Raw genomic sequence first — 10,790 nt, 5'->3', positions numbered from 1 at the left:
AGCAAGGTTGTATCATCTGCTTAACATAGGTTTTTGATGAGTAGTTGGATGCAAATGAAAGTGTTGTAAAGCAGGTTTGTTGGGGTTTGTGGGGTGTGTGTGTGTGTGTGTGATGAGAATTTAGAACAAAGAAGAAATATATTATGGATTGAGTTGGGTTCTCATAAACTGTTAAATTCCTGGGTTTTGCCCCCCTAGGATATGATCCTGTTTGTAAACTGGGATTTATTTTGTTATGTTAGTGAGAATTACATCAATCTAGGGAAGAGTCTAAATCTAATCCTTTATGAGTTGTAAGGATACCAGAATGCACACATAAAAACACAAGCTGAGGGATGGCAGACATCAAAGAATAGAAAGGCTATGAAGGATTGAATCCACCAATTTCTTCATAGGAGAAGGATGGGAAATCTCCTCCCACACAATTATTCCTCTGAAAACCTTCTGGAGGGTCAGCTATGGGTTAGCTCTGACTCGATGGTACATGACAACAACAACAGTATCTACTTAGCAAAAGTAGTTTACCAAGTCAAGTAAATCTATCAGATTAGCCTCATGCTTCTTCAGGAGAGAGAAAGAGATAGAGAGGGAAAAAAGAAAAGATCTGCCTTAATTTTTCAATTAAAATATCCTTAACAATGTATCCTTGTGGCAACTATCCTGCTTCAAATTGAGAGATACGTAGATAGATGTACAGTTAAAGGGATAGAGCTCTGCCAGGAACTGATTTCTCAGAAGAAATAAGGTTCTGCTCCCTTCAGTCATTTTTCTTACTATTGTCTTTGCTGTCAAAGAACCCCTTTTCCAAGACCATTCATTTATTAATTACCCCTTTGTTTGGTGTTCCAGAAGATTTTACACACCAAAGTAATGCCCCAAAGTAAGAGTTGGAGGGCAAAAAATACGTCACTATTTTTGTCAAGTACAAAGCTGTTGCCTGTGTATGATGTTGTGGAAAAAGTAAATTGAAGGAGTCATTTCTAAGAGCATTTGTGGATACTGATGATCTGAATGATTCATTTAAATTATTCATGACTGTGTGTCCCCTGCAAAGTATCTGAGTCCCTATGATAACGAATGTTATTGCTCTGATATGAGTGACAGAAAAAAAAAGAAAGGAGCATATTAGAAATAACTCCAGTGAAAAAAAGGAGCCATAGAAAGAAAGCGGAATAAGAGATTCAAAATTTATAGGGGAAAAATGTGAAAGTTGAGAAGTAAAAGCTTTTTCTGGCTAGAAAGAAGACAGGAGAGACGCAGAAATTCATCGTGGAGTTGGATAAGGAAAGAGAATTTAAGAGTACGTTCCAGAATGAGGGGTGAGTATAAGAGAAGAAAATACTGGACGTGGCCCCTGTGGGGTGAATACATTTGTGTCCAGTTGAGGAAACAGCACGTACGTGATTTCAGAGCAAGTTTCAGGAATCCTTGATTTCGTCTGCTCGTCACCGGCATGATTAATACATCCTTCAGGATTCACACACACACACAATTTCTTACTGATGAACCCTGCATGCCTTGCATGAGAAACATATTGCAACACTCTGGAAATACTTCTCGTGAACATTTCCTATTCCTGCCCCCACCACTTCGTCATCCACCACTTCTTATTTTCTTCACCTTCTCTTTTTCCTTTTCATTTTGCGTCTTCCTCTTTCCTGATCGTCCACTTCACTACTGTGCTCACTCCCAAAGTTCTCTTTTTTGCTCAGCTTTTTAAGGCCACTACTAAAAGTGTCTTGGAAGCAGGAGTGACATCCTCTTCCGAAATAGCTTGCCTCCGGAAACTCTATGAACTTGGAGAAATTATGAAAGTTATCCATGTGTTCAGGTCTTTTGTTTATAGGGTCGCTATGAGTCGTCTACATCTTGACGGCACTTAACAACAACTAAAACTGATGTTGAAGAAATGAAGATAACTCTGTAGCTCATCTCTCCACCCCAGTTCTTTATGTGGGAAAACAAATCAAGAAGATAACAAAGCATTATTTAAGATTCTTTAGTGTGGCACTGCAATCTCAGAGGTGCATGGTTCAAATCCACCAGATGCTCTGCTGAAGAAGGGGGGACAATCTCCTGTACCAGTCAGATCTGATTTGACTGTACACACAAAAATTATTAAAACTAAACAAAACAAACAAACAACCCAGATTCCTTAGTGTGGCACACAGCCAAAAGGCTTGCTCAGAATCAACTACCAAATCTATAGCTACAAGTTTTTTCTAAAAAAAAAAAAAAAAAGAACCAGCCCCTGCCCCCAACCTAACAAATGTTTTCATAAAACTGTAAGATGCCAAAAGGAAAAAGAAACTTCTTGTTGTTGTTGTTAGGTGCCATCAAGTCGAGTATGACTCTTAGTGACCCCATGAACAAAAGATCTGAACCCTGTTCTATCCTGTGCCATCCTCACACTTCCTGATACACGAGAGTCCACTGCAGCAGTTACTGTGTCAATCCACCTGGTTGAGGGTCTTCCTCTCCTTCACCAACCCTCCACTCTTCCTGACATCATGTTCTTCTCCAAGGAATAGCGCCTCCAAACAACATGTCCAAAGTATGTGAGGCGAATGAAACGTAGAAACCACCTATTATAATTTGCTCATTTTACACAAAAGGAAACTGAGGTCATCAAGGGAAAAGATTTACCCAAAGTCACACAACTGGAAATTTTCCATTTTATGCCTTACTGGATAGAGAGCGGTGCTGCCTATCCCAGAGCAGGTAGTTTGAATCCACCAGCTGCTCTGTATGAGAAAGATGGACAACCTCCTGTGTGAGTTAAAGCCTCTGAAAACCTGCTAAAAAGTCAGCTGTGAGAAGGTTCTGATCTGATGGGAATGACTTGAGTTTGAGTCTTATATGTGAAACGCTGGGATCCACATGCCAGGAACTGAGAAGAAATCACTTTATAAATATACACAGGTGAGCAAATGCATGGAAAAGTATAGCAAATATACATAGTATATAAATATACATATTTATACATAGTATAAATGCTTTGTTCTTTCTCCTCCCTTTGAAAATCTAATTGAATGTAGTTAGCTGCTAGTTATTTAACAGCAGATTATCTAAATTAATCCAAGAATTTATTTACTCATTTACAACCATGTGGCTAGTTGAGATAGCCCTGGGAAGGATTCAGGACTATCCCAGTCATTGCTCCGTATCTGAGAAGGCTTCTGTAGCTTCCAGAGAGTTATCTTCAGTTGAAATCTAAGACAAAATATACTTGATTTTATGATTATCGACTGTGTTCTGTCCTCCTAGGAAGAACTTGGCTGCAAATTAGAACTGGGCTCTAATCCAGCCCTGCCACTGGGTTTTTCTCTGCATGGCCTTGCATAAGGCCATCCCATACTGAGTCTGTTTTAACTCTTTGAGAGTGAAAGAATTCTTCACAGGGTGGTTATGAGAGGAGACGGAGATGATGGACGCAAACGCGTGTGTTTAACAATTAAATGCTGATGTGTAGTATTTGAAATTTTGAGACCACATTTTGTTACTGTGACAATGGAGACCTGCTTCTTTACATGTGACATCCTCTCAGCATGTCCTGTCCTTGCATTTTAATATCTACCACATAGCTCCTCATCAGAGGCTTTTCCATCAGCCAGCCCTTTTCCATCTAAGGTGACACCTCTTCTTTCTCTGACCTCCTACCCAGTTTTCCTTTTAGCACTTGTTGTTACGTGCTATTGAGTAGATTATGACTCACAGCGACCCTATGAACAACAGCTCTGAACTTTGCCCTGCCCTGAGCCAATCTCATCATCTCTGACACACCTGACCCCATTGCCACAGTCACTGTGTTAATCCATCACATCAAGGGTCTTCCTCTCCTGAGCTGACACGCCACACTTCCAAGCATGATGTCCTTTCTCTAATGACTAGTCCCTCCTGAAAACATGCCCAAAGTATGTGAGGCAGTGTTTCAAATTCTTGCTTTAAAAGAGCAACCAGGTTTCACCCTTTCTAGCATAGACCTGTTTGCTTTCTTGGCAGTCCATGGTATGTTCAATTCTCTTCCCTTCCTCCATAACTCAAAGACATCAATTATCCTGTCATCCTTAGTCAATGTCCAGCTCTCTGATGTATAACAAGCAATTGAGAAGATCATGGCCTGGACTGTGGTGCACCTTTGACTCCAGACTGACATCATCACTCTTTAACACTTTGGAGAAAAGTCCTTGACAGAAGATTTTTCCAAGGCAGCTTGTCTTTTGATTTCTTGACTGCTAGTGCCAGGAGTGTAGATTGTGAATCCAAGCAAAATGAAATAATTAACAAACTTGATCTTTCCTCCATCTATCATGATGCTACTTATTGGTGGTAAGGATCTTTATTTTCTTGATATTGAGATTCAAACTGTGTTGAAGACTGCAATTCTTCATCTTCTGCAGCAAACACTTCAAATCCTGCTCAGTTTTGGCAAGAAAGGTTGTGTCTACATAATGCAGGTTGTTGATGCCAATATTCCTATCCTGATGTCACATACTTATCCATAATGTACAGCCTCTTAAATGGTCTGTTCAGAATATAGATTGAAAAGGTATGAAGAAAAGATACATCCCTGAAAACACTCCTTTCTTGCTTTTGAACCATGCTGTTCCCTTGCACTGTTGAGACAATAACTTCTCATTCTAGGTCTAGGTTTTGCATTAGCACAATCAAGTGTTCTTGGGATTCCGTTTCTTCTCAATGTTAGCAACAATTTATAGTGATTCATATAGTCTAATACTTTTGCATAGCCAATAAAATACAAATAGATATCCTTCTGGTACTCTCTGCTTTCAGCTAAGACCCATCTGACATTGGCAATGATATCCCTTTGGGCTTGGCTGCTTCTAAACCCAGATTGTATCTCTGGCAGTTCTCTCTCAATGTATTGTGTAATTGTTTCTGGATAATCTTCAGCAAGATTTTGCTTCTATGTGATATTAGTGATATTGCTCCATAATTTCCACATTCTGTTGGATCTGTTGGGGGAATAGGAATAAATATAGATCTCTTTCAGTCAGTTCTGGTCAGGTAGCTCTCCTCCAGATTTCTTGGCATATCTTGGTGAGCACATCCAGGGCTGTATTTGTTGAAATATGTCAACTGATATTCTATTAATTCCTGGCTGCATGTTTGTTGAAATATTTCAATTGGTATTCCATCAATTCCTGGGGCCTTATTTTTTGCCAATTCCTTCAGCTTGAACTTATTTTATTACCATTGGTTATTGATCATATACTACTTTCTGAAATGATTCTGTGTTAGTCAATTATTTATGATAGTTACTCCATGTATTCCTTCCTTTTTCTTTTGATGCTTTCTGGATTATTCAATATTCTGCCCATAGCATCTTTAAATATTGCAACTTGAGGCTTGAATTTGTTCTTCAGTTGCTTCAGCTTGATAAATGCTGAGCTAGTTCTTCTCTTATTTTCTGATTCCAGCTCTTTTTCATTATATGTCTCCAGCATATTTCAATATGATACTTGACTTTGTCTTCACTAGGTGCCTTTTGAAATCTGTTCAACTATTTAACTTCCTGATTTCTTGCTTTTGTTTTGGCTTCTCCCCATTCTGATGCAATATTCAGCATCCCTTCTAACATTTGTTTTGGTCTTTTCTTCCTTCTCTGACTTTATGAGTTCTTGCTTTCTTCATGGATGAGTCCTTGAATGATATCATCCCACAGTTCATCTGGCCTCATTGTTCACTAGTGTTCAATGATTCAAACTTGTTCTTTAGAGAGTTTTTAAATTCAGGTGGGATAGATTCAAGGTCACATATGTTGGTTCTTGTGAATTTGTTTCATTTTCTTTACTTTCGATTTAAACTTGCCCATGAGTTGTTGACGGTCTTTTCCACAGTCAGCACCTGCCCTGGTTTGCACAGCTGGTATTAAATTTCTCCAGCAATTCTATCCACATATGTAATCAATCTAATTCTTGAGTAGTCCATTCAATAAGCCACTTGTGTTTTTTAGCAAAGGTATTTGCAATTAATAAATCATTAATTGTACTAAATTCTATCATTCTTTCTCCACCTTCGTTTCTGTCACCAAGCCCTTATTTTTTGAGTGCTGGTGCTTCTTCCTTATTCCCAACTTTTGCCTTCCAGTCACCAACTTTCATCATTACTGAATTTTAGTTGTATGTTTAATCAATTCCAGACTGTAAAAGTAGGTAAAAATTTTCTATTTCTTCCTCTTTGTTTTTAGTTGTTAATTCATATATTTGAATGGTAGTGGTATTAGCAGGTCATCTTTACTGGCATATGAATAATATCCTGTTAGTCAAAACATTATACTTCAAGAGGACTCTAGAAATGATCTTTTTTAATATGAATGCAATCCTATTCTTCACTTTTTTGTTTCTGGCATAGTAGATCTTAATGATTGTCTGATTCAAAGTAGCTTATGCTAATCCTTCTCAGCTCACCAATGCCTAGTATGTCAATATTTATGCATTCCTTTTTTTAAACAATGTTTAATTTTGCTACATTCATACCTTGTATGTTCCAGATTCCAGTTATAAGTGGATATTTGTATTTTTCCGCCTCATTGTGTGTGTGTGTGTGTGTGTGTGTGTGTGTGTGTCTTCCACTATGAGGTCTTAGACTCCAATACTATATTATACAGTTTACATATGCTCTATTGTTCATAAGGTTTCCCAAGACTTGAAGAAGTGAATGGCCAGTTCTTCTTCCTAGTCTGTCTGAGCAAGGAGCTTTGTTTTAGTACAGCATTTGACAAACAAGTGCTGTTAAGAACAAAAGAACAAATGATAGACAAGAAATAAAGATGATAGGCAATAAAAAATCATACATGTATCTAACATATATTAGGACCAGCAACATGCAAAGACACTGCCCCAGTACAAAAACTGACATTGAAGGATACCCTTAAGAGTAAACCATAAGGAAAAGCCAGGAGCACCTAGATAATGGACAGTACAACCAGAGCTTGGCCATCACAGTGGGAGTTAGTTAGTTAGAGACCTCATCTCACAGCCCCTCACTACTGGAGTCCAATGTGGCCACTGCTAACCAAGGCCAGACAACTGTCAAGCCTTCTGCATTTTGTGCTGCTGCCTTGAGGTGGGAATCCCTGACATCCACACCCTTCTATCTGTATGTTTGCTTGTCTTTATAGTTTGCTCTTAAGGGTTTTTAGCACTTATCATCCCCTATTTTGTGAAATATTTATTAATTTGTTATTGTCCCCACTACCACATGAATATAAGTGCCATGAAAGCTCAGACTTTGGCCACTTCCTTCACTGCCTTACTTCCAGGGTCTAGAACAAACAGTCCCTGCCACACAGTGGACGTTCAACAAATATTTGTTGATAAATGAGAGGACATGATATTGCTTAATGAGATTTTTTTCCCCACAAAACATACTTTTTCTTTATTGTGGTAATTACGTTTGTAGCAAAACATTTTACATTTCTGCACTCTTGGTAAGTAAAGTTCAATGTTCATCTCATTGTTCAGTTATCACCCTTATCCATTCTCAGACTGTAGCACTATCTTGTCTTTATCTTTTGCAAATTCATAAAAAGCATTTACAAATGTTTTAAAAGGTTAAGCAATAATAATGAGAAAAGGATACAAATGGGCAATTATTTGAAAACAATGCACATGACCTTTGGACATGAAAAACATTTCTATCTAATGGGGTCCAACAACCAATGAAATAATTGTCCTTCTTTTTAAACTTGTCAAATCAACAAAGATTTTAAAAGAACAAATAAATATGTTGAATAGGGTTCCAGCATATGACCCTTCTTATTCATAGGTGGAAATGTAATTTCAATTTTGATTACCTCAGAGAGAACTGGATACTAGATAAATGTTAAACATGGATGATGCGGTAACCCCATAAATTGGAAAAACAGAAAGTTACTCATTTGACTGAAAGGCTGAAGATCCCAGAAGGAGCAGAAGAAAGTCGAGGAGTCCTGGCATTTTTCTATTTGTGTCTGATCTGCCAATACGTCCCAGTGGAATTTGAGGCTGGAGGTAAAGAATCTAGGCCCTCTGATCTCCTTTAGTTTGTTCCTCAACATGAGCCACAGGTCAAAAATCTGGATGGCAAACATCACCATGAGGAAGGCACATAGGAACCTGGGCAGACGGGCGACCAGACAAACAAAAACAAAGATGGCCTTATTCAAGAACAGTGTGTTGGATGCACTGGCAGCATTGGCACAAAAATTATATAGCACTATCTTTAACAGAAGCTTGGTGGCCCTTCTTGAAGGAATCTGATGTAGATAGGTGTATGCAGAATCTACCTGAAGGTGGGACAGTCATCAGGAAGAAATGGGAACTCATTCAAGAGAGGTTTTATAACCTGGATGGACTACTTAAGTGCCCAGAGATGTCTGAATAATTTAGCAAACTTTTTTTAGCTTGAACTTTTTATCTTTGAAAAACCTAGAACATTAGGGATAAACAACTTACTGGGATTAGGTGGGTAGCTCCCAGCACCTACCTGTAGACATAGGTAGAGGTGAGATTGCAGAAGGGAATCGCACATCCTTAACACAGCATGGGCATAAACAGATGAGGAAGTCAGCCAAGAACGTGAGGTAGAGTGGCCTGTGATACGTAGTGTGTCCTTCTTACCTTCCTTCCAATTGCTGGCTCACTCAACCTGGGAATCTGTAAATGATTGAACCATCTCGATTTGTGACCTGTTTTTGTTGTTGTTATGTGTCACTGAGTCACTTACAACTCACAGTGCCCCAATGTATAAGAGCTCTGAATGCTGCCTTATCCAGAGTCAGTCTCACTGACTCCAACACACACACCTAACACCATTGCCTCAGTTATCATTTCATCCAGAGTCTTCCTCTCCTGCACTGACTTTCTACCCTTCTGAGCATGATGTCCTTCTCCAAGGACTGGTTTCTCCTTGCCACATGTCCAAAGTATGTAAGATGGAGCTTCACAGTCCTTGCCTCCAAGGAGAAATTAGAACTATCCAAGATAGACCTATTTGTTCTCTTGATGGTCCATGGTAAGTTCAATACTCTTCTCTAGTGCCAGAACTCAAAGCCATCAATCAAGTCTCCTGTCATTCTTAGTCATTGTCCAACTCTTTGATGCATACAAGTAATTGTGAAGACCATGGCCTAGATCAGGCACACCTTAGTCTCTATTCTGACATCATTGCTTTTTAGGACTCTGAAGAGGTTCCTGACCACAGACTTACCCAAGGCAATTCATTTTTAATTTCCTGACTGCTGTTGCCAAGAGTGTTGATTATGGAGCTGAGCAAGCTGAAATTGTTAACAACCTCAATTTTGTCACCAACTATCATGATGCTGCCATTTGGCCCATTGGTGAGAATCTTTGTCTTCTTGATGTTGAGCTTGAATTCATACTTAAGACTACAGTCCTTGATTTTCTGCCGAAAACACTTCCGAGCCTCCTCCATTTTGGCAAGCAAGGTTGTGTCATCTGCATAACATAGGTTGTTGATAAGTCTTTCTCCAATACTGATGCCATGCTCCTCCTCTTAAAGTCCAGCATCCTGAATGCTCTGTTCTGCATATAGATTGAAAAGATATGGAAATAGGACACATCCCTTTTGATTTTGAATAATTTCTTTTTCCTTGCTCTGTTCCAAGGACTGCGTCCTGGTCTAAGAATACGTTTCACATGAACACAATCAAGTGTTTTGGGATTCAAATTCTCCTGAAAGTTAGCTACAGTTTGTTGTGATCCATATAGGCAAATGCCTTTGCATAGTCAATGAAACTCAGATAGCTATTTGTCTGGTACTTTTTGCTTCTGTCAAGATCCATTTGACATTGGTGATAATGTCTCTCTAGTGCTATGACCTCTTCTAAACCCAGATTATATTTCTGGTAATTCTCTGTAATTCAGTGGTTTTTGGATAATCATCAGCAGGATTTCGCTTGTGTGTGATAATTGGTGTTATTGTTTGGTAATTTCCACACTCTATCAGATTGCTTCTTTTTTTTCAAACGAGAATAGTCAGTTGGCCAGCTATTTGTCCTCCAGATTTCTTGGCACAACTTGGTGAGCATATCCAGGGTAACATTTGTTTGTCAAAATATGCCAATTATTATGCTGTCAATTCCTGGGGCCTTTTTGTTTTTTTCCAGTTCCTTCAGAGCAGCTCGAACTTCTTCCTTCATTACCATTGCCTCTTGATCATATGTTGTTTCTTGAAATTTTTCTTGTCAGCCAATTCTTTTTGATATAATGACTCTGTGTACTCCTCCATCTTCTTTTAATGCTTCCTGGATTATTCAATATTCTAGAAAAGAATTAATCTACAAAGAACATTGGGAACACAGAGGGAAATAGCCCTGGTACCTGCACAGACCTCCGCAGAAAATGGTGGTAGGGCTTAAATATTTAACTTAACCTTCTCTCGACTGACATTAAAAGTTCTGAGTGTGGTAAAAAAGTCAGTCTCAAGGAACTTAGCCTTTATGTTACATTAATGTTGTGTTGTATTGTTCATTGTGTTACACAACGTTGGGTACAATGCATAGCAACTTTCAGTCAGGTTTCTGAGGTTGTAAATCTTTACAGAATTAGTGAGACTGCCCATCTTTGTCCCTCAGCCACTGGTAGATTCAAACCACTCACCTTTGATTAATACCCCAATACATTGCATACTACATCATTGGGACTCTTTGTTTTCTGGTTCTGGTGAGGACGAGGGTGGCATGTTTACTGGCTATTGGGTGTGAATTTATTTTATTCAGCCTCTTATTTAAAAACACATTTGGTCAGCAGTGTGGGGCTGGAATC

The sequence above is a fragment of the Elephantulus edwardii genome, unplaced genomic scaffold (genome assembly GCF_000299155.1).
Source record: "Elephantulus edwardii isolate Elephantulus edwardi_28Jun2011 unplaced genomic scaffold, EleEdw1.0 scaffold00017, whole genome shotgun sequence".
NCBI lineage: Eukaryota > Metazoa > Chordata > Mammalia > Macroscelidea > Macroscelididae > Elephantulus > Elephantulus edwardii.
Note: the sequence above shows the minus strand (reverse complement) of the source record.